At 32.8% G+C, this 27,624-nt stretch overlaps 1 protein-coding gene across 2 annotated transcripts in view; it reads left to right on the top strand.

Moving 5' to 3' along the window:
* The window catches only part of CTNND2 (catenin delta 2), a 1,202,081-nt gene that overhangs the window by 56,855 nt on the left and 1,117,602 nt on the right, over window positions 1-27,624 (top strand). For both annotated transcript variants that reach the window (XM_074205345.1, XM_074205344.1), the window contains exon 2: window positions 20,548-20,699. The gene's annotated coding sequence lies outside the window, so the exon portion shown is untranslated. The remainder of the gene's footprint in view (window positions 1-20,547; window positions 20,700-27,624) is intronic.

The raw sequence follows: 27,624 nt of genomic DNA, 5'->3' as shown, positions 1-27,624 counted from the left end.
AATATTAGGTACCTTATGATTTGCCTTCCTTGTATCCCTTTTTTTTTATGCTTCCCTTGAGTCTTGTATTTAAAGATCAAATTTTGTCTTCAATTCTGGCCATTTCACCAGGAAGTTTGAAGGTCCTCTATTTCAATGACTAACAATCTTTTCCTCTGAAAGAGTTTGCTCAGTTTTTCTGGGTGGCTGATTCTTGATTACAATCCAAGCTTTTTTGTCTTCCAGATTATCACATTTCAAGCCCTATGAACATTTAAGGTAAAAGCTGATAAATCTTTCTTGTCTTATCCTAATCATAACACCATGATATTTGAATTGTTTCCTTCTCATGACTTACTTTTCTCCCTGACTTGACAGCTCTGAAATTTGGCTATATTTTCATTTTGGGATCATTTTCAAAGGGTGATCAGTGTTTTTTTTTTCCAATTTCTATTTTACTCACTTCTTCTAGGATATCAGGGAAGGTTTCCTGAATAATTTCTCGAAAAGTGTTGTCTAGGCTCTTTTTTTGGTCATGATTTCAGGTAGTCCAATGATCTTTAAATTATCTCTCTTGTATCTGTTTTACAGGTCAGTTGTTTTTTGTTATCTCCACCAAGCTACTGACTTGGTTTTCATGATTTCCCCACATTGCTTTCATTTGTTTTCCTAAATTTTCCTTTACCTTCCTTACTTGATTTTCAAAATCTTTTTTGAGCTCTTCTAATGTCTGAGACCAATTCATATTTTCCTTGGAGGCTTTGGATGCAGGAGCTTTGATTTTTTCATCTTCTGAGTGTGTTTTGATCCTCCATGACACCAAAGTAATTGTCTATAGTCAGATTTTTTTTCCTTCTGTTGTTTGCTCATTTCCCCAGGCTATGATTTGGTTTTAACTCTTTTCTAAGGTGTTCTCTGCTTCCAGGGTAGAGATTACACTCCCAAGATTTTGAGGGTTTTTGCAGCTGTTTTTCAGGGACACCCCCCAGGGACCTCCACATTCTCAACACCTCCCACATCTTATGAGAGGCTCTGCCTGCTCTCCTGGCCTGGGGATTACTACAATTACTCCTTTCTGCCCTAGAACCATGAGATGAGTCCTTGATTTGCTGCAGGCATTGAACTTTGTTGTGCTTCTGCTATTTTATGTGAGACTAAGCTTGGGACCTGTGTCTGAGTATGCAAAGCAAAGAGTCCTGTCCCAGGGATAGCAAAGAGACTTCTGCAGTCTCCCCCAACTCTCTTCCTGTCTGTGGGCTGAGTGCTCTGGAAGAAGCTGTGGGGTTGGTCCCCAGACCTACTCCTGGTCTGTGCTGGACTGGACTTTGCTTCCACTCTGGTACAGCAGATTTCCCACTGACCTTCCCAAATGTTCTTGTCTATCCTGTGCTGAGAGGTCTGGATACTGCCACGGCTACCATGGATTCAGTGGCCACCACATGAACCCAGTTGCCCTGAAGTCTGTTCCAGGATGATTGGAGCCAGTTTGTCCAGGCTGCACTGTGGACCCTTTCTAATCCCAGCATAACAGACTCTTCCTGCAAATCTTCCAAATTGCCTTGGGCTAAAAAATTATTTAGGTAAATCTTTGTAGATTCTGCCACTCTGGAATTTGGTTAAAATGATTATTTAAAGTAAGTGAAGTGATTTGGGGAAAAACTTTTCTGCCTTTTCTCTGCCACCTCATCTCTACCTTTTCTAAGTCTTCCCTTGGACAAAATATTTGTTTTGTCCTTATGGTTAAGTTTTTGACTTATGTTTCTGAGGCCCAGGCATCAATGCTGATTCTCAGATACTCTCTTCAATATGTCATCTACTCAGTAATCATCTTTATCCTTATCTCCCACCAACTAGAACTTGGGATTGTAGTTTAGCTCCCCCTAGATCTGGTAGGTGAGAGTTTGCCATACTTTGCAAAATCTCAGTCCTGCACATCTTATCTTATTAGGCCCCCATGAAGACCTATCTACTCTATTTTCCATCAATCTACTATCTCCTCCCATTGGAATGCAAGCTCCTTGAGAGTCTTGCTTGCTTGTATTTTTATCTATAACATATCACCCAATATCCGTCACATAGTAAATATTTTATAAATACATACTCTGACTATTTGTTAATTTATCTTGCAGTCTCTCTCCCTATCTTATTTGGGAGTGGGATATGATTTTAGAGTTACTTAGAGAGAATTGTCCTTCATTGGTGTTTGAATGGTCAGAGGGACCCTGCTCTGATGGGATTTATGTCTCATCAGAGCAGGGATTCTGGGCTGTCTGCAGCACTCACCTTTACCAAAATAATGTGAAGAAGGAAATAGACAATTACCTCTTCAAAATTTTAGTCCACTGTTGGTCCATCGTGTTTTTGTAGGAAATGCAGGCATGTGAGAATGATGAAAACTTTGCTATCATCTGCCTGTTGCCATATTAGGCAAACACAACAGCTTTGCAATCTTTGTTTTTTATTCTTGGTGGGGATGGTTATGATTGAAATGAGCTAATTGAAGGGTGAGACAATGATATTCAAGAATAATACATATATTTTGAAAAGACATAAATGTTTTATGGACTTTATTTGTTTTTAAGGAAAGAATAATTTATTAATATGAGAAAGAAAGAGAAACTGCTACTCCAGAGTCCCTATCATGACTGATCAATATTTAGTTTAGTTTAGCACAGTAACTTAGAATGATCCTTATATTTGTTGTTACTTTAAATATCTACTTCTTCTGACCTAGATCTTGAGTTTCAGACATATCAACTTAAACCATTTTCTAAAAGTGCTTTCAGACCAAAATTTGAAATTTAAACAGAAACAGATAAAAGACAATAGTGATTTGATCCCATATAGTTTCAGATAGCACTGATTAATAGTCTATTAATCACTTAATTATGTATTGTTGAATTAACAATCTATTGTTGAATATTGATGCCTAAATGCTTTAGATTTCTTCATATTCTCTCCACTCAAAGATTTTTTTAACTCCTTAAAGTCTATATTATATTTTCGTGATATTTTTCATTTTTATAGGCCTAGGGAATGTATAATTTGTCCTTGTGAAGATACTCCAAATAAAATAGTGCAAGCAGTTGTATTTTAGGAGATGAATTTTGGTGGATTGCCTTCAACAAAAACTTCATAACTTTGTGGTCAACTTGGCTATGAGTTTCCTCAAACTGAGCCATAAATGTCATCAGATGACATGCCACTATCAAGTCTCAATCCATCAATTAATCCATCAGCAATCATTTATTAATCTCGTACTACATGTCAGGTTCTATAAGTACACATTGGGAAAGCCAAAGCAAAGATAAAACAGTCCTTACTCTCCCCCAAATTTAAACTTCTATTAAGCAAAGCAACAAATACACTCAGTTCTAAATGCAAAAATATCTGTTGCACCATCATTCAGTCATTTCCAACACTTTATGACCCCATGAACCATAGCACTTCTGGCCCCTTTACCTCTATTATCTCTCTTATGGTCTGTCCTAGTTTGTGTTTATTGTTTCATCCATCCCACCCTCTGCCATCCTCTCTCTTTTGCATTCCATCTTTCCCAACATCAAAGTCTTTTCCAGTTAATTCCATCTTCTTGTTATGTGGCTACAGTGTTTAAGTTTCAGTTTTAGTATTTGATCTTTAGTGAATAATCTAAATTAATTTCTTTAAGTTTTGATTGATTTGATCCCCTTACTCATCAAGGGACTCTCAAAAGTTATCTTCAATATCACAATTCAAAAGTATTGATTCTCTAGCATGATGCTTTCCTTATAGACCCCCTCTCACAGTCATACATTATTACTAGGAAAAAAAACATATTTGGCTATATTGACTCCATAGTAGAACCTCGGTTTATAAATTTAATTCATTCAGGGATTCTGTTTTCCATGCTATTCACTTGTATTGCAAAGTAAATTTTTTCCATAGGAAATAATGTAAAAGGAGATGATTAGTACTACATCCTCAAAAACATTCATATAAAAATAATTATTTATAATTTTAAGTGAGTTTGTTCCTAATGCACCCAAAATACAATGGCAATGATTAGTAAACAATATAAACTAAAAATAAAGTAAATTAACCTATACTTTACCTTTGAGAAAAGTTGTGGCTGACCAGAGGGAGAAGAGAAGGAAGAAGAGGAAAGGTTATTGCTTGAAAGGATAATTTTCTTCCTTGAGAATATCAAAGATTTCAATGTTGGAAGTATTCTCTCTTATGCTACTTTCACTAAAAATAAGACTAACATTACTGCCTTCACTCATTTTTCATTTTTTAGAATAATTTTCATGTTTTGACTCACTGATTGTTTTTCTTTATTTTGGCTTCTAAGTGATTTGGAGAGGGAAGGTAGTTGAAATAAGCAGACCAATTACAAATTAAAGAGGGGAGGTACTTGAAACAGGTAGACAAATTAGGAGGCTATGCAACAGTCCAGGTTATGTAGGGCATGAGAAAAGGACTTAAATGTGAATGATAAAAAGGGGCTGTCCATGGAGACAGTATTGAAGTATTAATGGACACTGTGTGCATTGAATGAAGTTCCTTTGTTTGATATATGAAAGCAAAATAAAAATAAAAAAACAACAAAACATTGCCTCAATTGGTCATCATCCCATTGCAAGCTGTTCAAGTCCCAACAAGATTTTCATACCGGCAATTTTTGTTCATCCTGTAGATAAATTTTGTGAAAACTTATCAAGCAAAGTATACATAAACCAGGTTACCACTAAGTCAAGGTTCTGCTGTTTGAACTTGTGTTGGCAAGGTGATGTCTCTTCTTTTAGCATGCTGTCCAGATTTGCAATAGCTTTCCTTCCAATAAGCTAGTGCCTTATAATTTCACAACTATAGTTGTCATCTGCAGTAATCTTTGAGACCAAGAATATAAAAATCTGGCATTGCTTCCATCTCTTCTCCCGCTATTTGCCAGAAGATGATGAGACTGGTTGCTAGGGACTAAACTCTTAGGTTTTATTATATTCGGATTCAAGTCAGCTTTTATACTTTTCATTCTTATCTAAAAGCTTCTTTATTTTCTGCCATCAGAGTGGTTATTGTCTGCAAATCAGAGATTGTTGATATTTCTCCTGGCAACCTAAATTCTGGCTTTTGATTGCTAAAGCATGACATTTCACATGCTGTACTCTCTATATAAGCTAAATAAATAAAGTGACAATATACAGTCTTGTCATAATTCTTTTCCAATCTTAAAAGAATCATTTATTCCTTGTTCATTTCTAACTATTATTTCTTGGCCTGTATATAGATTTTCCCAGGAGATAACATGATCTAGTATTTCCATCTTTTTGAGGACTTGTCACATTTTGATGTGATCCACACAAAGGCTTTTGTGTAGTCAGGGAAGCAGAAGTTGGTGTTTTTCTGGAACACCCTTATTTTCTCCATAAGCCAGTGAATTTTTGCAAATTTAGTGTCCAGTTTCTCTGCCTCTGTGAACACCAGCCTTCTCTTCTGATAATTCTAAGTTCACAAATTGCTGGTCTAGATTGCAGAATCTTAACATGATCTTACTGCTGTGTGAAATGAGAACAATTGTTCAACACTTTTAATATTCCTTGGCCTTTTTCTTTTTTAGAATTTGCCTGTAAACTGATGTTTTTCAATCCAATGACCACAATCAAATTGCTGGTATATTCAGTGTAGCATTTTAACAATATCTCTTTTATGGTTTTAAATCGCTCAGCAATAATTCCATCCCCTCTAATTGCTTTATTGTTAGTACTTTTCCCTAGATCTACTTAGCTTCATTTTCCAGCATGTCTAAGTCTAAATCCATAATCATAGCATATTTGTTAGATATTGGTGACTTTAAAAATCTTTCTTATGTAGTTTGTCTATGGACTCTCTCTCTGCTTCTTCTTAATCATTTCTGCTTAATGTTAAGTCCGTCCAATCTTTGTGCTTTATTCTGCCTGTGAAATTTTCCTTCAATATCTCTAATTTTCTTGGAGAAATCATTTATCTTTCCCATTCTATTGTTTTCTTCTTTTTTTTCTTTGCATTGATCCTTTCAGAGAAACTTATCCCTCTTTGATATTCTCTGGAATTCTGCATTGAGTTGGATATACATTTCCCTTTCTCATTTGTCTTTTGCTTTACTTTTTCTTCATATCTATAAAGCTGGATTTGAACTCAGGTACTCCTGACTTCAGGGCTGGTGCTCTATCCACTGCGCCACCTAGCCACTCCTCTCCATCTATTGTTAAGGGATATTATTTAGGTCATTATATATGATCTGATCTTTTCCCCCTACTTTCATCTATTTAAGTCTAAATTTTGCAATAAGACCTCAATCTGAGCCATAATCAGCTTCAGATCTTGTGTTAATTGCTTGCATAGAGTTTCTCCACTGTTGACTGCAAAAAAAATTATATTCAATCTGATTTCTATATTGATTATCTGAAGATGTCCATATGGAGAGTTGCCTTTTAATTTGTTGAAAATCAGTGTTGATATAACCAGTGAGTTATTTTGACAAATCTTTATGAGTTTCTGTCTTGCTTTTTTTCTTCAGAACTCTCCATTATGACCTATTCATATTGGCTAACTTTGCATGACATTGCTCACTTGAGCAATGCCCACACACACACACACACACACACACACACACACGCACACACGCACACACACACACACACACACACACACACACACACACACACACATGACAAACCAATGGTCCAGGTGCAAAATATAGAAAGTTGACACTAAGTAATTTGGAGTGGAGAGGATGAACATTTAAGTAATGATATTTTAGGCAAGAACTCATGAAAAAGGGAGTATTTTTCCTGAGCTTTGAAAAAAGAGAGAAATTCTAAGAGGCAGAGGTAAAGAAGGAGTGAATTGTAAGCATGGGAGTCAGAGTCTTGCAAAAAACACATAGATAAAAGATGTACTGTAAACTTGGTTGATTCCTATACTTTCCAATTTGATAAATCATAAATCTGGGTGACTAGAAGGACAATCATTAACAAGACAGAACCAAGTAAATTAGGAAGGGTAGTTGGAGTGAGAAGGATAACGAACTATGGTTGCCTCAAAGACATCCAGATTGATATTTTCAGTAGTCTGTTGGCATTATAGGACTGTAATACACTGAGGTTTGGTGAATACACTTAAGAATCATCCACCTAGTGATGATAGATGAGTCAATGATAGTTGATGAGATCACTGAGAAACAGAAGAGAAAAGAAGGTATAAGGTCCCAGATTTGAGGTACACAAGTGTTGTCAGGCAGAACATGGATACTGATCTATCAGACTCCAAGAAAAGGCCAAGCAGGTAGAAGGAGGACCAAGTGAGAGCTCTGTCATGATAACTCAAAAGATGGATTATCTAGGAGATTGTCAACAATATTGTCAGCAATATCAAATGCTTTGGAAATGTTCAGGATAATTAAGACTGAGAAGTCAAACTTGATCATTAAGAGAAAATTATTTACATTGGCAGATAAATTTTAGTTTGAATGATCTGGAGAGAAGAAAGTTTTTTTTTCCCATAATTTTGATATGACAGAAAGGAGAGATACATGCTAGCATGAAGAGGAATTGTAGAGTTCAGTGAATAATTTTAAAAGATAGGGGAGAAATTGTTATATTTGTAGACAAAAGAGAAGTATCTAACACATAAATGGAGACTGAAGATATGTGTATATGTGTGCATGTGAGAAAGACAGAGAAATAGAGATAGAGACAAACATAGAGACATAGAGTGAAAGAAAAAGAGATAAAAAGGAAAGGAGAAGAAAGGATTGAATGGAAATATTAATGATTTCTACTTTGATATAAAATGCAAGAGTTTGTGCTCTGGACATTTTTCTTATAAAAAATCAGTCAGTTCATTACAAAGATGAGACATTGGAATAAGATATGAAGTGAGATTCATAGGAAGTTCTAAAATTATTACTATAGGAATAAAAATATTTCTTGTATCACAAATTTTTAGTGTAGTTTCTTTTCCTTCTTCCATGAACACAGTTATATGCCATTTATCAATTCTTGTTATATTCTTCTTTTCACCATTAGTTCTAAAATAAGAGAGTAATGAAATTTTCAAAAAATATGTGTAAGAGGGCTTGTCTGTGCCTCCTTAATATGAAACATTAGTACACATTTCTGATTATTCTCCTCAGTTTAAAGATTATAGAAAAAAAGATTCAAGAGATGAATGAAAGCAAAGAGTAATTTTCTTCCAAAAAGGACCAGTTGGAGTAAATTAAAACAAAAAAGTAAAAGAACATTTGAGGAAGAGCATTTCCCAGGAAAAGGCAAGAAAAAAGAGAATATTTACAAGGCAATAAAGGTGATAGGTTAGGGTAAAAGGAGCAGCTAAATAGTAATTGGTTGTCTTAATTAATCTTTCTGATTTAACAAAATATTTTTTCTGCCTAATACTGTGCATTACCCTTCAATATTTAGCATTAGCTCTTATTGTCTGTCCTAATATGACTCATGTCACTGATTAAAGACATAAATAGCTTTTTTTAATCTTTCCAAATGCAACTATATTTACAAACTCGCCTTCTTTTATTATCACTGCTCAATTAAATATAATTCATGTTTAATTTAGCAAACACATATTAAAATCTGCTTCAGACAATATGCTATGATAGGTGCCAGTAATTTAAAAAAATTATCTGAGTTCAAGTTTGGCTTGAGACACTTAATATTTACCTGGTTGTGTGATCTTGGGCAAGTCACTTAACCCCATTGCCTTGCAGAAACAAGCCAAAAAATGGTTTGATAATCTATATGACCTCAAAAAAGAATACATTCTAGTAAAGATGGCAATACAAATATAAAGACATTTAATAAATTCTTGCTAATAACCTGACTAGAAGATATTTGATAGTATTTTGAAGAGTTCTAATTAGTGCTATGAGAGAGTTAAGGAAAGAGTTATCATTTATAGCTGAGGACATCAGAGAAAGAAGTGCCTTTGAATTGGGTCATTCCTTTATGGGTATTATGAGGAAGAAATTTTTAGAATAAGGGAAAAGCACAGTTATTTAGAGAAGCCAGTCTAGCCTGTAAGAGAATGTACAGAGGCACAAAGGTACGAAACAACATTATACATGCATATTTACTTAAAGTTCAAATGTGAGAATGTCTGTTGAGACTGGGCAGAATAACAGGAGGACCCCTGGTTGAAATCAGAAGACCTGGGACCAAATCTTGGCTTCAGTCCAGCCTGGGATAATAAACTAACACTCTTTAGCTTCTCTAAGCATTCATTTCCTCATCTGTAAAATAAGAAGAATATTCTACCTGACAGAGTTGTTGTGAGAAAAATACTATATGAATGTGGTTTATTGATGTGAAAATGCAGAGCTATCAGCCAAATGCATGACAAGCAAAATACTCCCCTGGGGGAGGGGAGAACAATTATATAAGCACCAAAGGTCTCATAATTTGTTTATGAAAGAGAAAGCAAAGGATAAGAATTTGGCTAGTAACATAATAAATTATTATGCTTCCTAAAGGGCACAAGGTGCCTCAGTACTAATGTACAAAATAATTTAAAAAATACTTCTATTAAAATTTTTTAAATTACTTCTATTGCCTAGAAATGGGTGCAATCAATTGAATGTACCTTCCTTTCCTAGTCTTTCTTAGCCTTAGCTACAGAATTGAGTCAACTATTCACTTCAAAACATACATACTGTTGAAAGAACCAAGCAGCCATTTGGCTGTGGCTGTGACACTGTGTCCCTTTGAAGTGTCCAGAGGAAAGGTGTCAGTGCCCTTGAAAGGCCAAGGTTTTCATGATTTCTGAGATGGGTAATGTAGATCTTTTAAATGTCATTCTAATAAAAATACTACCATACAATAGAAATCCACCCAAGTAAAATCGTATGCATCTTACAGACTGCTGAAGTTTAAATTTAAAAATCATTGAATGCTTAGCTGTTAATTTGAATTATTTATTTGATTTTTTAAAAATAATTTTCATCTATTTCCATTGTATTTAAGGAAGTTCATCTTTGATAACACAGCTGTCTATTCATTTTAAAATATAGACTCTTGGTCTTCATTATCTAGACCAAAGGGTGTCTGAGAAACAGCCAAAGAACCATAAAATAATTGATCTTCTTATAATAGCTCTTTGTCAGTGTGATGTCATACTAGATGCCTTGTCACTGTTTTGTCATTGATTAGTTATATTAGTTATATATTCCCAAATAAAGGGAAAGGTACTCATTAATTTTGGAAGAAAAATTATAGAATCATTGAAGTTTTAGGTTTAAAGTGATCTTGAGAATTTTAAAATAAAACCTTTTCATATTACAATTTAGCTAATTTAGATACAGAGAGGAGAAATGATTTAACCATGATTACATAATTCATTGGTCAGTGGCAGAGATAAGAAGAAAACTTTTATTAAGCCTCACTTCCTTTCTGTATCTCTATACTATTGTATATATGTTCCTTGGAGATAGGTATTTTTACTTTATAAAAAAAGATTTGATTTTTTTGTCCTCAAGAGAGCTTAAAATATTTTAGTCCAATGTGAATGACATTTAAGAACAAATTGTATGAGCAACATTAATAAAATAAACTTTAAAAATTAGCAGTATGCATTAGTATACACAATATACTAATTTAACATAACATTTAAATATTAAATCATATTCAAAGAAAATAGGTCTTAAGGACAGAGGAATATTAGAAATCATGTATTTCAAATCATTTTACAAGACACATTCCTGAAGATGGCTACTTTTTAAGCCACTTTAAACTTTCAACCAATTTTTAAAAATAACTACAATGATAGGCATCTTACTACTTAACAAAAGAGCTCTAATTGTTAAAATGTTCTTTTTTGTTGAATATGCCTTCTGTTTGGGTTTTTTTTAGGATTTTTTGAAAGGCAATGGGGTTAAGTGGCTTGCCCAAGGCCACACAGCTAGGCAATTATTAAGTGTCTGAGGCCTGATTTGAACTCAGGTACTCCTGACTTGTGCCACCTAGCTGCCACATGATTATGCATTCCGATCAAATAGCCCTTCTTGTTTCTTTACTCTTGAAAGTCCAACCCTCTGCTACATTTTTGCTTCTCCATCCCCTATTTCGGGAATGGAGTCCCTGTATTCATTGAAGTTCTACTGATGCTACTTTCTGTATGATGCCTTTCCTGATCCTCTAATCATCAGTGCTCTCCTTCCCAAACTGATTTGTTTTTTAGTGTTTGGGGCATATATGAATCTGCCTTTTTTAGTATTTAAATTTTTTTTTCCAATTTATAAGTATCTATTTTCCTTCTCTCATCTTTCCCATGAGGGAATCACAGACACACACACACACACACACACACACACACACACACACACACACACACACACACACACACAAATGCACAAATGCACAAACACTCAAAGAGTCAGAGAGAGACAGAGACACACAGAGAGAAAGAAACCCAAGCAAAATAAATGTCCACATTAGTCATTCATTCCTTATATTTATATGTCCAGTGTCTAGAATTGAGGTTTGTTTTGCCTTCTGGAAAGACAAAAAATTCACCTTCTTGAATTCCATGTGTCAATCCTTTACATACTGGAAATGAGTGGGCATGTCCATTATGACTACTCAGGCTAAAAAAATTCAATTACTTCAAATCACCTTTCTTACACATGGTTCTTAGATGTCATCATTTTTTTCTGGCCACTTTTCTCAATTGTGATCCTCTCAAATGAGATCCTCTAAAGTGAAAACAATCTTCCAGGCCCTTGAACAGTTCAGCAAGATAAACTCTTAAAGCATGAGTCTTATACTTCCATTAATAAAACCCAATATTGTGATAAGGTTGGTGTTTGTTGTTTCAAGAAGTTATCCTCACAATCTTGGATAATATTAAGTTTGAATTAATATAAATCCCTTAGATCTCTTTTTTGTTTGTTCTGCATAAACTACTTACTGCTGAGGCAGGTGTACCCCTATTCTCTGCTTTTATCATTTTTAGTGATATATCCCTGATAAATTGCATAAAACTGTGCTTTTAGTTCGGAATTGTAGATTTTAGAGCTCACTTTGAACTTTCTGTAATTCAACTTATTTCTTACTCTGTTTATTATCATCCTCAATTTTTTCATTAAAATAAATAATAGTATCCCAAACTTTACAGTTCATTATTTTAAATACTTGTGGGACTTGGACTACAACAATCATAAACCATTCAGTTTTTTTTGCACTTCTGTACAGATAACTAATATCTGTCTTGTCTATGGCAAATATTGGTGAGGAAGATAAAAATAAAGAAAATATATAGAACATCTAAGTCCTTGAATAAAGTAAAGACTAGCTAGGAAATAAAACTACAGTACAAGAACAAAAAGATACATATTTATCCAACATTTTTATGAAACAAAATATATTCAGTCATGGCTGAGGTGGGTGTGAGGGTGGGAAAGTAAAAAAAAATAAAAAGTTCCTTATTTTAACATGCTAGTGCCTTTCTTTACATATAGATTGCAACATAATATGCGAAATACTGATAGGATATGGTAGTTCTGAGGTGTAATCCATCAGAAAAATTAATTGGAAAAGTCTCATGAAACAACTCAAATCATATTTGGTTGTGCATACAGTAGACATTTAATAGTATTTGTTGAAATGTTTGGCAGAAAAGAATGACAAAGTACTCAAAGTGAAGGAAAATATACAGAGGTACGAATGAGAAAATTATAGGCAGGAGACAATGGGTAGATTAATTATGTCATTATAGAAAGACCACCTTGGGTGGAAAGTTTAGATTTATGAAATGGGGCAGAAACTAATGGAAGACTACAGATGCTATCCAGATGAAATTGGATTTGATATGAAGGCAAAAGGGAGCCACTACTAATTCTTGTGCAAGAGTACTATACAATAACTGTGTATGTTAATTAATAGTTATATATAGAACAGATTGGAGCAGGAATATGCCAAAGACAGTTTTAATAGTCTAGGTCAATAATAATCAATCCTTGGCACTGTACTAAATTATTATCAGGACTTGAAATAGGGTTCTGGATATAGAAATAGGACTGAGAGTCAGATCCAGGAAACAATGTAAAAAAATAAATACATAACAGACTTTGGTGGATAAGATCAGGTTTTGAGGTAAAGCTGTAGAGTTCTTATATTGTCATATTCAATATCATATTCAAGTCAGAAATTAGTGTATGAAGTTCTCAAACATGTTTCTTGATCAGTGTAACATACTGAATGCAAATCTGTTGAATACTTTGTAGAGTCTAAAAGATGGCAGAATATTTGAGTTGTATTGGAGTATTTTGTTAATGACATGAAATAGTTTAATTACAAAGAGGATGACTATAAAAAGATGTACTAGAATAAATCTTCAGACAGTATGATACAATTTAAGTATGTTGGAAACAGTGGTGGCTAGCAAGTCAGTGCATGAGATAAAGAGACAGATGAAAGCTGTCTAGTCGAGAAACAGCAGTTAGAAGTGTAAACTGGTGAATTAAATGGAAAATATGATGTGTCACACTTCATTTACATATCGGGACACCAACTTCTAACAATGCAATTTTTAATGTGAAATGAATTTTATATAGTCAATACACAAACGATTGATCTAAATAATTCATGCCTTTCTATTTATGAGGGGTTCTATAGAAAGACTCCCATAACTTTTCCATAATGCAGGAGAAACCCAAAATGCAAAATATTTCCCTTCTATATCCTGATATCATGAAAATATTATATAGCAGTATCCATAAAATGTCTACTGCTTATTCCTCATTTGCAACTTGGGATCAAACTTAGGTTCTTATTAGCTATGGGAAACTAGGTAATAACAAACTCAGTCAATCTTAATTTCCATGGTTGTAAAATGGGAATTATAATAGTAACTAACTCAAAAATAGATACAAATAAGATTTCTAAAACATTTAGTAATAAATACTTGTTCTACTCCACTCCCTCTTTTTATATACAAGACATACAATGTATATGGGTATTAATCTCAAGGCATTAGCTGTGGAGGCAGGGAAGAAATGAAAGAAAGTTCTCTTACTGAAGGTATTTGAGCTGAAGTTTTAAAGAAAGAAAGCCTGGAAGAGGAGGAAGAACATTGAAACCTAAGGGATATTCAGTGAAAGAGACTATTCCTGCAAAGACTCAAAAACTGGCCTTGCTAGACCTTCTAGGTAAAGTATTTGAGGGTAATAGAAATGTATATAGATTGGAAAGATAGGGAAGTAGCAGGTTGTGAAGGACTTTGAAAGTATCAAGGAAGATTTTATACTTGATTCTGAAAGATAATAGGGAGTCCCAGTAATCTATTTTGTAGAGAGAGAAATGACCTGGTCTGATTTATACTTTGGAAAGATCACTTTGATATCTGAGTGGATTCAATTGGGAAAGACTTAAGACAAGGAGACTAACCAGAAGACTATGGGATAATTCCAATGTAAGGCAATGAGAGCCTATGGCAGTTTTGTGGTTAAGTGAGTGGAAAGTAAATATCTATTTGAAAGATGTTTGAAGGTAGAAATTACAAGACTTAGCAACACATTTGATATTTGTAGTGAGTTCAAGAGAAGAACTGATGGTGAACTAATGTTGCAAGCCTTAGTGATTGGGGGGGGATATTAGTATTTTAAACAAAGTAAAGAAGTTCATAAAAGTGAAGAGTTAGAAAAAAAGAAGAGTATGTTTTGACTAAGTTGAGTTGGTTATATAGAAGAGATTATCCAGGTTGAGATGTTCAATAGTAAATTGGAGATATAAGCCTGGAGGTCAGCAGAGAAGTTAAAGCTGGATAAGTAGAATTAAAAATCATTAATGTAGAGATGATAATTAAACCACTTGGGTCTCATGAGATCACTAAGTTAAAATTAGTGGGAGAAAAGAAGACCAAAGACAAGTGCTTGAAGGACACCAATAATTAATGAGCATGACCTAGATCCAACAAAGGAAACTTAGAAAAAATAAGAAAACAAAGAGGAGAACCAGTAGGGAACAATATTATGAAACCTAGGGGGAAGAATAACTGGAAGAAAATGATCAATAGTTTGAAGTACCATAGGGAAGTCAGAAAAAGCTTTTTCAATTAAATGGAAATCAAGAGATGCTTGAAGTTAGCAGTTTCAGTTGAATGATGTAGGAAACAAAATTGTAGATAGGATGCAAAAGTGAATGGAGAGGAAATGAAGACACCAATAATAGATGACTTTCTCAAGAATTTTAGCTAGATTGAGGATTAATGAAAGAATTGGGCAGCTAGGTGGCATAGTGGATAGAGCATCAACCCTAGACTAAAGAGAACCTGAGTTCAAATCCGACCTCAGACACTTAATAATTGCCTAACTGTGTGACCTTGGGCAAGTCACTTAACACCATTGCATTAAAATTAGACATAAATAAATAAACAAATGAACAAACAAACAAACGAATGAATGAATGGATAACTAGATAAATAAATGAATGAATGAATAAGTAAACAGACAGACAGACAGACAGATAGATAGATAGATAGATAGATAGATAGATAGATAGATAAACAAATGGTTCAGAAGTTCAGATAGAAAAACAATAAGGATAGATTCTGAAAGTTTTGCCTTGGTACAGAAAAGTGAAGGGTGAAATTGGAGGAAGAAATCTACATATTAGATGAGGAGAGGATAACAAAAATATAAGTTACCAGTCCATATAGATCTTACTTCCTAATGGACAAGTGAAATATTTTCTAAATCTTAGTTTCCTCCTCTGTAAAATTAAAGAGATCCCAATTAGTTTAAAAAATGGACACAGGATAGTGTTCTTATAGATATTTGAATTGTTAGTATTCGAAGTTATAAATATTTCAAATATTATAATTGGTCTGGTTTGATGGAAATATATAGTGTGTGTTTGAATAATGCACCACTACTCAAAGTTTTCATTATTTACCCTGAGAACTAAATATAATGAAACCCATAATATTTGTCTTGAAGAGTTTTTGTGAAGACCAAATAGATTATTTATGGAGAGAACTTGGCTTTTCTTAAAGTGCAATATAGCTCTTAGGTATTATTATTACTGTTACTCCCCAGTTTGATCCCTTTGCTCTACTCGGACTGTATAATAAGATTTCTACACTTCTGTATTTGCTTGAACTTTTGGGTTAGTTGTATTTGTGTGACTGTGTATATGTTTGTGCATGTGTGTGTGTGTGTGTGTGTGAATTGTATCTGACTTTCCTCTCATTTTTTGGAGTCTTCTTGGAAGAAATTTGCTATTTCCTTCTTCAACTCATTTTACAGATGATGAAACTGATGTAAAGAAGATTAATTGATTAATTGATTTGCCTAGGATCACACAACTAATGTCTGAGGCCAGATTTAATTCAGGAAGATGATGATCTCTTAACTCCAGGCCAAAACTCCTCTATACTTCCTTGATGCTCTTGAACTGTTTGCTTGTCTATGAATTCTTATTCTCTTATTCTTATTCTCTTATCTCTCTCTATTCTTATTCTTATTCTCAACTTCTTATTCTGGATCTCAGTTCTAGCCATCCTCCAAGACCCTGTTCAAATTCTATTACTTTGTCTTCTGAGGAAATCCAGCCTTCAAGAAAATACTTTTGTTTTTATAATTAACACCTCACAATTGTTGTCTCTTGGGTCTGGACCTAATATTTCATCAGTGCAGGGAGCTTCCTGTGAGGAAATTCTTTCTATCCATGCAGGCCAGGAAGTCTAACTGGCAACAAAGACAGAGTCAGACAATTGCTTGGGCACCTAAATATTAGAGCAGCCAATCCAGGATGACATCACCAATATGTGTTAGAGTCAGGACTCAAAACTGGGCTAGCCTACCTTCAAGGTCCAGCTTTTATTCATTATGCCAAGAAAATTCCAGGATTTATGTATAAATGCTACCATCTTGTTGTAATATACTTTGATGGTAGAGTATTACGTTATATTATCTAGTGATTTCATGTATAGTACTTTTCCTTTTTCCACCCAGCTGTATAATATCCTCGAGATCAGGGGCATTAAGTTTTTTGGGAGGAGAAGCAGGGGCTTCTTTGTATTTCCAGCATTCAGAATATCTTGCACATGGTAGATGTTTCAAAAATTCTTATTTTGTTGCTGCTTTTGTAAAGATGTATTTGATACACTTTTTATCGCTTCCACAGCAAAGAGTATGATGTGGATTTATAATATTAGATAACAAATGCTTCCTGATTAATTGATTTCAGTTCTTGGGATTCTTATAATGAAAGTGCTGTGTGAATTTTGAAGCTCCTGAATGTGTATTCTTTTCTTTTTTTCCTCTTCCTTTTCTCCCTAATAATCATATTGATTATGATAATAATCAATGCAAATAAATCTATAAAGAAAGGAAAACTAAACCATATTTAACAGGGTGAGAACAAAGAGGGACACAAATCTATGAAAGAAATGTCTATTAAACACTTGCTGTGTTCAGAAGTTTCCTGATTAATAAATATAAATATACTGAAAGACAGATCACTTTAAAAATTATGAGCCAAGTATTGGTTTATTATATTTGCTTTTTTCATTGAGAAAGTTTTTTTTTTCCCTCTGGTTGCTATAATACTTGATAATGTAATCTAATAAGTGATGCATATTTCTAATTCACTTAACTATGAGAAGATAGAGGTATACTTAACTTTTTTTAAAAAATTAAAATGCTTCCATTTTTTTCAATTCAAAATCAAGTGCTTAGAAAACATCACAGCCATACCATCTGCACAGCAGGAGGTAAAAAATGATAAATGGGCCTTTGAAATGTTGAAAATGTCAATGCACATGAATTTTACTCAAGCCAAAGACATATGGCATATTTCTAATTTCATCAGTAGAAAATACATTTTATATTTTTTTCTGTTCTTCCTTGCAATTGATTGAAAAAATATTTCATGAATTTTTAAATACATTTTTAAATACAACTTTAAATACAGTAATGTGCTGGTATGATAGAACTTTTAATTCTATTCTGGGGCATTTTGCTGATACCTAAAAAATAATCAAAGCATGTATTACACATAACCAAAATTCTAAAATATATATTCAATTTATTTTTCCTCTGTAATAGTTCAAGGATGAATATTTTCATTTATTTATGGACTCTTTCCATAAACAAGTTTTTGTCTTAGTTATTTGGGGGTTGAGTGATTAATATGGGTCAGAGGTGAGGCTTTCATCCAGATTGTTCTGACTGTCTGTCTACTATGTCATTTTGGGTCTCCTTTTTTACATCTGCAATAATTTTACTTTTTTTTTTTATTTTTATGTTTTGGCAAGGCAATGGGATTAAGTGACTTGCCCAAAGTCGTCTCACAGCTAGGTAATCATTAAGTGTCTGAGGCTGAATTTGAACTCAGGTCCTCCTGCCTCCAGGGTTGGTATGCTATTCACTTTGCCACCTAGTTGCCCCAATAATTTTACTTTAATAGTGATTTTCAAATTAAAACTAAAGGTAATCCTAAGTGATCATTTCTTAATTTTTCTTATTTACTGTAGATGAAAAAACAGCTAAATGTCAAATAGTTTCAAAAGCAAATGTTAGGTTTTCTGTTTTTATTTAAACTGCAGATTATTTAAATGAAAAAGTGCTAATTTTCTCTACTAATGTTAAATATCTATGAATTATATAATCAAATATCAAGGGTTGCATTGTTTCCAAACTCTTTGCTTCCCAATTCAATCAAGTAGCCTAGACCTAAAATTAAATTTAACCATGAGCAAGTAATATAACCCTGGCATATAGAGCTTTTTATATCAAGTTGAACCCTTGATATAGATATCCTATGACTATTTTCACATTTTGATTTTTTGCTACTGGTGTCCTGATTCATTTTTTCCTTAAATTTTCTGAATTTCTGACCTATTCTATTTCACTGCACAGGCTTTGGTCCTTGCTTGTCCAGGCCTACAGGTATTCTTGTACTTGATCCCTTTTTCTTTCTGGTTTAATCTAGGTAGGGCTTCTTAGCCCACAGATGTCTGGATAGAGATGAAATCTGAATGTTGATGGTGAACTTGGATGGAAAATATTTTATACTTATCTTTATTAACTTCTAATTGAAAGTTACCATTTTCTTCGATTATGAATGCAGTCAAAAAATATTATCCTGAGAATAGTTCCATAGGTTTCACCAGACTAGAAAATGGCTTCTATGACATAAAAAGCTTGAGGAACTTTGAAAGATTTACAGGGACTCTACTTAAACTTTTGTTACACTTTGGTCATTCAAGTGCTAGTTTAATGTAAGATTCAAAAATGAAATGATCATGTCAAATTAATTGATTCTAATATAGTGAGTTAATTTAAATTTTAAAATCATATAAATTACAAAAATGGGTACTTAGGATTCTAATTTGATATTCTTTTCAAAATAGAAAAAAAATAATTTCTCCAAATCATTTTAATCACTTAAATTATTAAGTATAAATCAGATATTGATATGAAAAGATAGGTAAGACAAGACTCTTATTTTCAAGGATAATCTATTTGAGCAAAATGGCACAAGTAACCATGATTACAATTTATAACTTGATAAGAATAAAGGAGAGATTCAGACATAGTGTTATAAGAAAGTTAATGGGGGGGGGATAAAATTAAAACCTGTGGAGGTCACAGAAGCACTTGAATTCAGCCTCAAGGGAAGATAAGACTTCAACAAAAGACCTGAAGGTGATGAGAAGGGTACATTTTAGGTATGAGGTAAATAAAGACCTGGAATATGAGAGAATTTAACTTCTTACACACATCATGATCAAACTCTCTGAAACAAGAAAGCAAAAATTACTGTAGTCTAACCTCATTTTGTACATAAAGAAGTTGAGATCTGGAGAGTTTGGATAATTTATTCAAGGTCATAAATAAAAGCCGGGATAGCATAAGTGTATATTGACTAGAGGTTTATTTAGTGTTTCTGAGTAAATGAGGGAGACAAGGAAAAAGGAAAGGGAAGGGTTCTATTTCACAAGATTTTTCAAATAATGGGAATCTACAAAAATTTATACTTATTAATTTTTATTGATCATGCCTTAATGTACTAGTAGTTTAATTTTTATTGTATTTTATAAAATGTCAAAATGAAAGTAAACAGCAGGTGTTCTAAACAGCCATTATTTCCACAAAGAAAAATAAAGTGCTATAGGGATTCTATGATGTTATTTCTGCTAAATCTAATTTACAAGATGATTACACTAATTATGGCTGGCTGATTGTATTCATTTCACTTGAAGAATCTACAAATACAGTTTCTTAAATGGTTCAGGAACATAATGTTTCTTTCCAAAGTTGATGGTATTGTTTTATAATTATTTCCCTTCTCCTTCTTATTACTTGAACTTCAAAATGTCCCAAGCAGATGTTTCTTAATTTCAAAGGTCTTTAGGCAAACTTGCCTTTCCTAGGAACTTCTTTTTACAGAAAGTTCGTTCTAAAGTCTCTCCTAAGCCCATTTTGGGGGCTTACACTTTCTTCTTCTGTTTGTTCTACTGATGTCCAGAGAATCACAGTACATTAGAGTTGTAATGGATTTTAGTCTAATATAGTGCAACCTTCTCACTTTACAGATGAAGAAACTGAGGCCCTGAGTTTAAGTAACTTGTTCAAGGTCACATAGAAGAGCCAGAACTAGAATCCAGATCTTCTGCCACCAGAGTTGTACCACTCTACCATTCTGGATCATCTTCCTCATACTAATTCTTCATACACTTGATCACAGGTATTGCTCACATCTCACACTATTATTTTCCAGAATAAGCAATTCTATCACTATTCTGACTTGAACAGAAAAGATATAAAGTCCTTACGTTCAGATTGCATGTACCCAACTAGGGTTATATAATAAAATATCTTTATCAAACTAAATAATAGTCATTTATAACACCTTTTTTATAAGAATTCCTGATTTTTCTCCCTATTTATCTTCCTATGATTATGACATATTCTGCTTTCATTGATTATTCATATTCATGTCTTGGTAGATTGTCAGCTTTATGAAGGCAGAGGAGGGGTCCTGGCTCATCTTTGTTGATTCCTAAGAATTTAGTAAAGTGATTTTCCCATAGGATCTGCTGAATAAATTTTAAATGAATGAATTCATGAATATTTGAGTGAACTTGTAAAAAGTGAGCCAAGGATCATGTAACTTTATCTTTGGTTGAAAGGAGAAATCAGTTAAGAGCTTTTATTTGGTATTGTTTACAATATAATGGTGCTAAGAGGCAGGCTTTCTGAAACCTTCTATCAATAGAGATTGATTTAATCTAGATTATATCTTGGACCCTTTTAAAGCTGTTGGACTTGGAAACAGGAACTATTCTCTTCTATGATATTAAAACAGGTTTTGTCTGACAACTTGACTACTCAGTTATTTATTTCTATCACCAAGGCAGTATTTGATGTAGTAGATATGTGTTGAGTCATCTGTGTATTCATTTGGCAAGGCACTAAGTGAAATCTTAAATAGAAACTTTCAGCTATGAGAGTCAAAAGTCAACTATTCATATTATAGTGCATTGCATCTCCTGCCAATTCATCTCAATGATATGAACAGAAAAAAAAGCAAGACCCTATGATTCTCCAGATCAAAAAAAAATCAAAATTCTATTTAGATCAAGTGATGATGCATTTTTTTATGTGACTTAAGTTTGGTACTGTGTATAGGAAAACCTTCTTTCCCTTCTTATCAGGTTGTGTGATATGAATGGACATACTAGTCACTTTATAAAACCTAGGGAAAATGTTGTTTGTCTTCTAATGGTTATAAGAATCATATGATGTGTGCTGTTGTGTGAACAATTGATGAAAATCATACATCACTTTTTTCAGTTAATGAAGAATAAAAAATTTGTGATAGAATGTTTGAGAGATGTTTCAAAAGTCTTAGTGTAGTTTTAGGCTATTAAACTTAAAGCTACTCTAAGACTTTTGAACACATTATTTAATAGACAAAAAGAAAATGTGATCTAGTTTCAGTTGGGTAATTAAAGATCATTCAAGGGCTTCTTAAAGATCTGTAACATGTAAGATTTCTTCCTCTTTTTTTAATGATCATAGCACCTAGCACACTATGATATACATACATACATATATGTGTGTGTGTGTGTGTGTGTGTGTGTATTTAAAAAATAAGTGTTTTAACTAGATTGTGTGGCTGTAAAATGGTAAAAAAAATTCTTCATCAATCACAGGATGGGACAGCTAGATGGCAAAGTGGATAGAGTACAGGCCCTGGAGGGGCCTCAGGAGGACTTGAGTTCAAGTCCAGCCTCCGACACTTAATAATTGCTTAGCCGTGTGACCTTAGGCAAGTCACTTAAACCCAGTGCCTTAAAAAATTATTGAATATCTAAATAATGCTATATAAATTTCTATGTATATTTAATTATAAAATGCCCCAATCTCCCTTTTAGCAAATTAGGGCACTGAGACTGAGGGAAGTTAATTGACTTGTGCAAGATCATAGAAATAGTAAGCATTATTTGAACTTGGCTCTTCTAGCTCTAGATCCAGTACTACATCCAGTGTGCCTTAATGTTTTAGAAAGTCTTTGCAAAGAAGGAAAGAAAATACCATATAGCAAATAAGTAAGGAGTTAAATGAGTTCAAGGATGTTATTGAAGGTCTTGATTTGGAAGTAAGGCAATGTAATACTAATAGAGCAATATAGAAAGGGATGACAGAAACCCAACTTGGAGCAAAATAAATGCTAATAAGACATGAAATTAGTCTACTAATTTAAATATTTTTTAAGAGCAGGGAATGATTTATGTGTAATATGCAGTGTTTGTTAGAAACATAGGGCTTATTTGGTCCTGCCTCCTGATTTTAAAGATAAAGAAAAGGAGAAGCATAGAATTTTTCATTTAGCCCTTTTCATTCATATACATATTTACATATATACATAGATATATGTGTGCATGTATACATACATATATAAATATATGTCCATCTATGTTTACACACACACACACACACACATATATATATATATATATATGTATATATATATATATATATCCACACATATGAATGATTATTTTCAGAACTGAATGGAATTAAATTATTCAATACTAAAAAGTAATAACCTTAGCAGAAGTCTTGCAGTAAAGTATGGAAAAGTTTTATTTTTAATGTCTTCTATCAAATGTATTAAACCAAAAGAAATGCTGTTAAAATAGTCATTTTCCAATAAGTGTTGTTATATGTTTAAAATACTTCAATTTATCTAATAATATATTTATGAGTTATACTATAAAGAAATATTCTTGATACTATGGATATATTTAATATGATACTTCATCCTGTAAAAAACTTGTTTCTACTTTTTTTTTATTTTGGTGTTAGCTACATACTATGTAATATATACTATCATATATGATATCATATATCATATATGATATAATACCTTCAGATTGGGAGAAGAAACTCCAATTTAAGAAGTTCCCAGTTCCTGTTACCTTATTAGTATGTTTGGATAAGTAATTTGTTTTAGAGATTAGATGCTAGATAAGGAATGATCTATTAATTTCTAACTTTGTTAGCATATCATTTCCCAAATTCATGAAACTTTTTGCAAACTCACCATAGCTCAGTGACCTGGAGCCTTAAGTCCAAGAGCATTGGGAAAGTTTTGTTGACACAAAACAAGGCTGAAGAACTCCTCAAAATGAATCAGTTATCAAATATTTTAAAGTATAACTGCAAAAGGATATAACAGATAATGTTTTCTCTCTCCAATTGGGAGTCGATTTTGACTCAGGGATAGTTCTCTTTTGATGTTAATACTTGCTTCACCCCTCAAATAACTCATTTTAAGAGAATTTACTGCTAAGAAGTTGAACAGTCAAATGGACATGGACAAAAACCAAGGTCAAGTTTACTTTATTGCCTAAATCCATGCAAGCCTTCAATAAAATGTATTTATTTCCTTCTCTGCATCATTTTTTTCAAGTATGAGTTTTGCATTTATATTTGCTGTGTTTTATTAGCAGATTCATGATCAACAAACTATTTTCATTTTTTAGAAAATATGGTAACAATTAGCACAGCTTATTTAGGAGTCCAAAGAACAAATATGAATGTAAGATAGTGATGGCTGTATTTGTGTTCTAATTATATTCATAATTTAATCGTTGAACCATGTTTATAGATATTGTTTCATTAAGACAAATTTTTACTGAACTTTTTTCTCTTATCTTTTAAAATAGTTTAGTTTTACCTGATTATAGACAAAAGTATTAGTAAAAGCTAACACAAAAATATAGTATAAATAAAATAAGAATATATATTGACCTTATTCTTAATTTAATATTAGGGAACCTGCTAGTCAAACTAAAGAAAGACAAAGTACAATCATATACAGGAAGATCCTAGTGATTTTTTTGCTCCAAGATTCATAGAGGACTAAGTTGAGAATTGACAAATCATTGGCTTAGGAAATTAGAAAGTTTTGGGGGGATCAAGGTTGAGAATAATCAAACAGGGCAAGCCAAAACTCTTCTGTATAATAGAAGCTGTTGGTAATAACTAAACTAAGACTTTAAAATTTGAAAATTATTTTCCAATTTGAAAACTTGTACTTATGAAACCACAATTAAAAATAAAGTATCTCTGTGCCCTCCCCTGTCCCTTAGAGTATTGTATCCTAAAATACTGCTTCATCACATGATCGCTAGTCCTGGCTCTCACAAATCCTAATAATTGCTTAAAGTTGTGAGAGAAGATGAGAGCACTTTCTCAAAAGAATATGTGTGAAGAGAAGAAAACACCAAACCTTTTGACTATTGAATGCTTTTTTTTTATAAATGATAACTCTTAGAATCAGTTGGCCGAACATATGGCAAAGAGAAAATGGAATTTAAAACCATGAAGATGTTTAAATACATTTTGAAACAGAAAATTAAGTAAGCTTGTTAAACAGAAAGGTAGACGAACTTAGTTGTGATGTTGTAGTATGTCCAAACTATCTAGCACAGTGAAAATGCTAAGAAACATAAACATTTTTTAAATAGCGGAGGAATTAAATAGCAGATAAATTTATTCTGTGGAAAAGAAGAAATATAATCTTGTGAAAAGTTTCAAAATTCAGTTTATTGGGGTAATAATAAAAATTATATGATCAAACATTTATCTTGTATATATATAAATACACATGTATATAAGACAAATTATATATGTGCACATATATACATGTGATAACAGGTACTGACCATATATTGTATATATTGTATATATGAATATATGTTCTAAATATCCAAGCATATATGTGAGAATTGGTAGTTAAAGATAGTTTGAAAGAAACAAGAAAGAAAAGGAATTGTGAATGGATAAGACACATATCTTTTATGTTTATAATGAAATTAAGTTGAATTTTTTTTTAAATCCTTCACCTTGTGATAAAACACCTAAGATGAAGAACTCCTGGTCAGAATGGGCATGAATATTTAATGTGGATTTTCTCTAAATGTTTCTGACCAGTTCTCTGATCAGAAGGACCTGTTAAGGGTGGAGCCAAGATGGCCACATGAGTACAGTCATTGTAGGAGCTCTCTCAAGAATATTTCAAAAACTTTAAAATTATGACTCTAACAAAATTTTCAAGAGACAGAACCCACATAAAGATCAAGTTAAGGCAAGGTAACCTGGAAAGTTGTGGGAAGGCTCTGTTCCATGGGGGAGGGGGTGTGTAGGAGGTAGAGGAGAAGGTAGATCATGGGAGAGGATAGTCAGATATAACACGTTTTTTGTTACTTTTTGCAAGGTGTTAGGTTTGAATGGCCTGTCCAGGACCGTGGGGATGGGTAGGTGCTGGGTCTCTGGGCTGGGATGAAGGAGTGGGAACTCATGGCCTCAGGACTGGTGCTCTGTCTGCCGCACTACTCAGCTGTCCCACAGATGAGCAACAAAGTGAAAGGAGGGAGAAAATATAATAATTAGTAATGGGGAGAAATGGATGGAGGGAATTACAATCAGCAACATCAACTGTGGAAGTAACTTCTCTGATGGACTTAAGATAAAGAATGCAATCCACCACAGAGACAGAGCTGATGGTATCTGAAGACAGACTGAAGCACATTTCCCCCCTCTTTCTATCACTTTATTTCTCATGAGATTTTTTATTTTTGTGGGGAAAGGGAGATTATGTTTACTCTTACAAGAAAGCTATTTTAGTAATGTATAAATGAATTTTAAAAAATGTAAATTAAGAAAAAAGGTCCTGTTAGAGAAAATTTCAATGTTTTTAAAAATCATTTTCCCTTGAAACTGAGAGTGGAGTACTGATTGCCGATTTGAGAGAGACATCTTTGACCATTGAGATTTTAGGTTACTAAATTGAGAATTATTTAGTAAACAATTCAGAAGTGACATACATTCAACTCGATGGTACTGGTTTAATGCATAAAAAGAAAATGAAGCCTTAGTTGAGTTAGAAATGTCAAGCATAACAGCAATGACATTTATTCTTTTGTAATGGATTACATTTTTACACACACACATATTTTACACATACATATCATCTAGTACATTGAGGTGGTAAAATTTTAGGTAGATGAAATCATAATGCATTTTTAAATCAACATCTGTAAGAAATGATAATGAAGAAGTGGTATTCAATTTATGAGATTCTCATCGTGGTGAAATATAGAGCACAGTTCACAAGATCTAGTTTCGAAATCTACCTTTGGCTGTGAACAAGTCATTAAGCTTCTCACTATCTCAATTTTCTCATCTGGTAAATAAGAATGATACTCAGTTGTCCTACCTTACAAATTGTTGTGATAAAAATGCTTTATAAATATTTTTTCAAATTGTATATTTGAATTATTGTTATTGAGAACATATCATATTGATTTAATGTCTTTTGAGGAAGAAAAAAATGGATTTGACTGTGTAGTATTCTCTTAAATAACAACCTACTTGTTTTAAGTATATCAATAATGTAATGTGGTAGATTTTTTTCTCATAAAAACAGAAAAGCAATAGAGTATAGCTATGATAAATTTTTCTATAATGTAACAAATTTTAGATTGAATAACAAACATTTTGATGAAGAAGTAAATCCTAGAAAACTTAGTGTTCAAATGCTCAAATGGGTCTGAAGATTAAATAATAATTTAAGATTTGAAAGATCAAATACTTCAGAATTCAGATAGGAATCTGAAGCCTGTTCTGGGGTAAAATTTTGGAATATAAAGAATCACAAAGTAAGAATACAAAGAATTTGTAGTAAATATTAGTTACATTATTATGGAGGATTGATTAGTAGTGTATTTAATGATATAGATAGATAGCTAGATTATATCTAAACACACACACTATATATATATATATATATATACATGCAACATATGTATGACTAAAGTATATATAAAATATCATTATAATGTATACATATATATATGTGAATGGATGTTTTAGTGCAGTTTTAAGAGTTTAAAACTCCATTGTGCTAATGGGAATATCCTCTATTAAGTTAATAAATGCAATATATATATATATATATATATATATAAAATACATATTATATATAGTGAAATACTATGGATACAGAGGATCAAATACTCAATTAGCAGTCAGGAAGAGCCTTAGTTAATATCTTCTTAATAACTGTGTGAACTTTGTTGAACCACTTAACCTGTATT

This window comes from Macrotis lagotis, chromosome X (genome assembly GCF_037893015.1).
Source record: "Macrotis lagotis isolate mMagLag1 chromosome X, bilby.v1.9.chrom.fasta, whole genome shotgun sequence".
NCBI classification, from domain to species: domain Eukaryota; kingdom Metazoa; phylum Chordata; class Mammalia; order Peramelemorphia; family Peramelidae; genus Macrotis; species Macrotis lagotis.
Note: the sequence above shows the minus strand (reverse complement) of the source record. Positions and strands in the feature narration are given on the sequence as shown.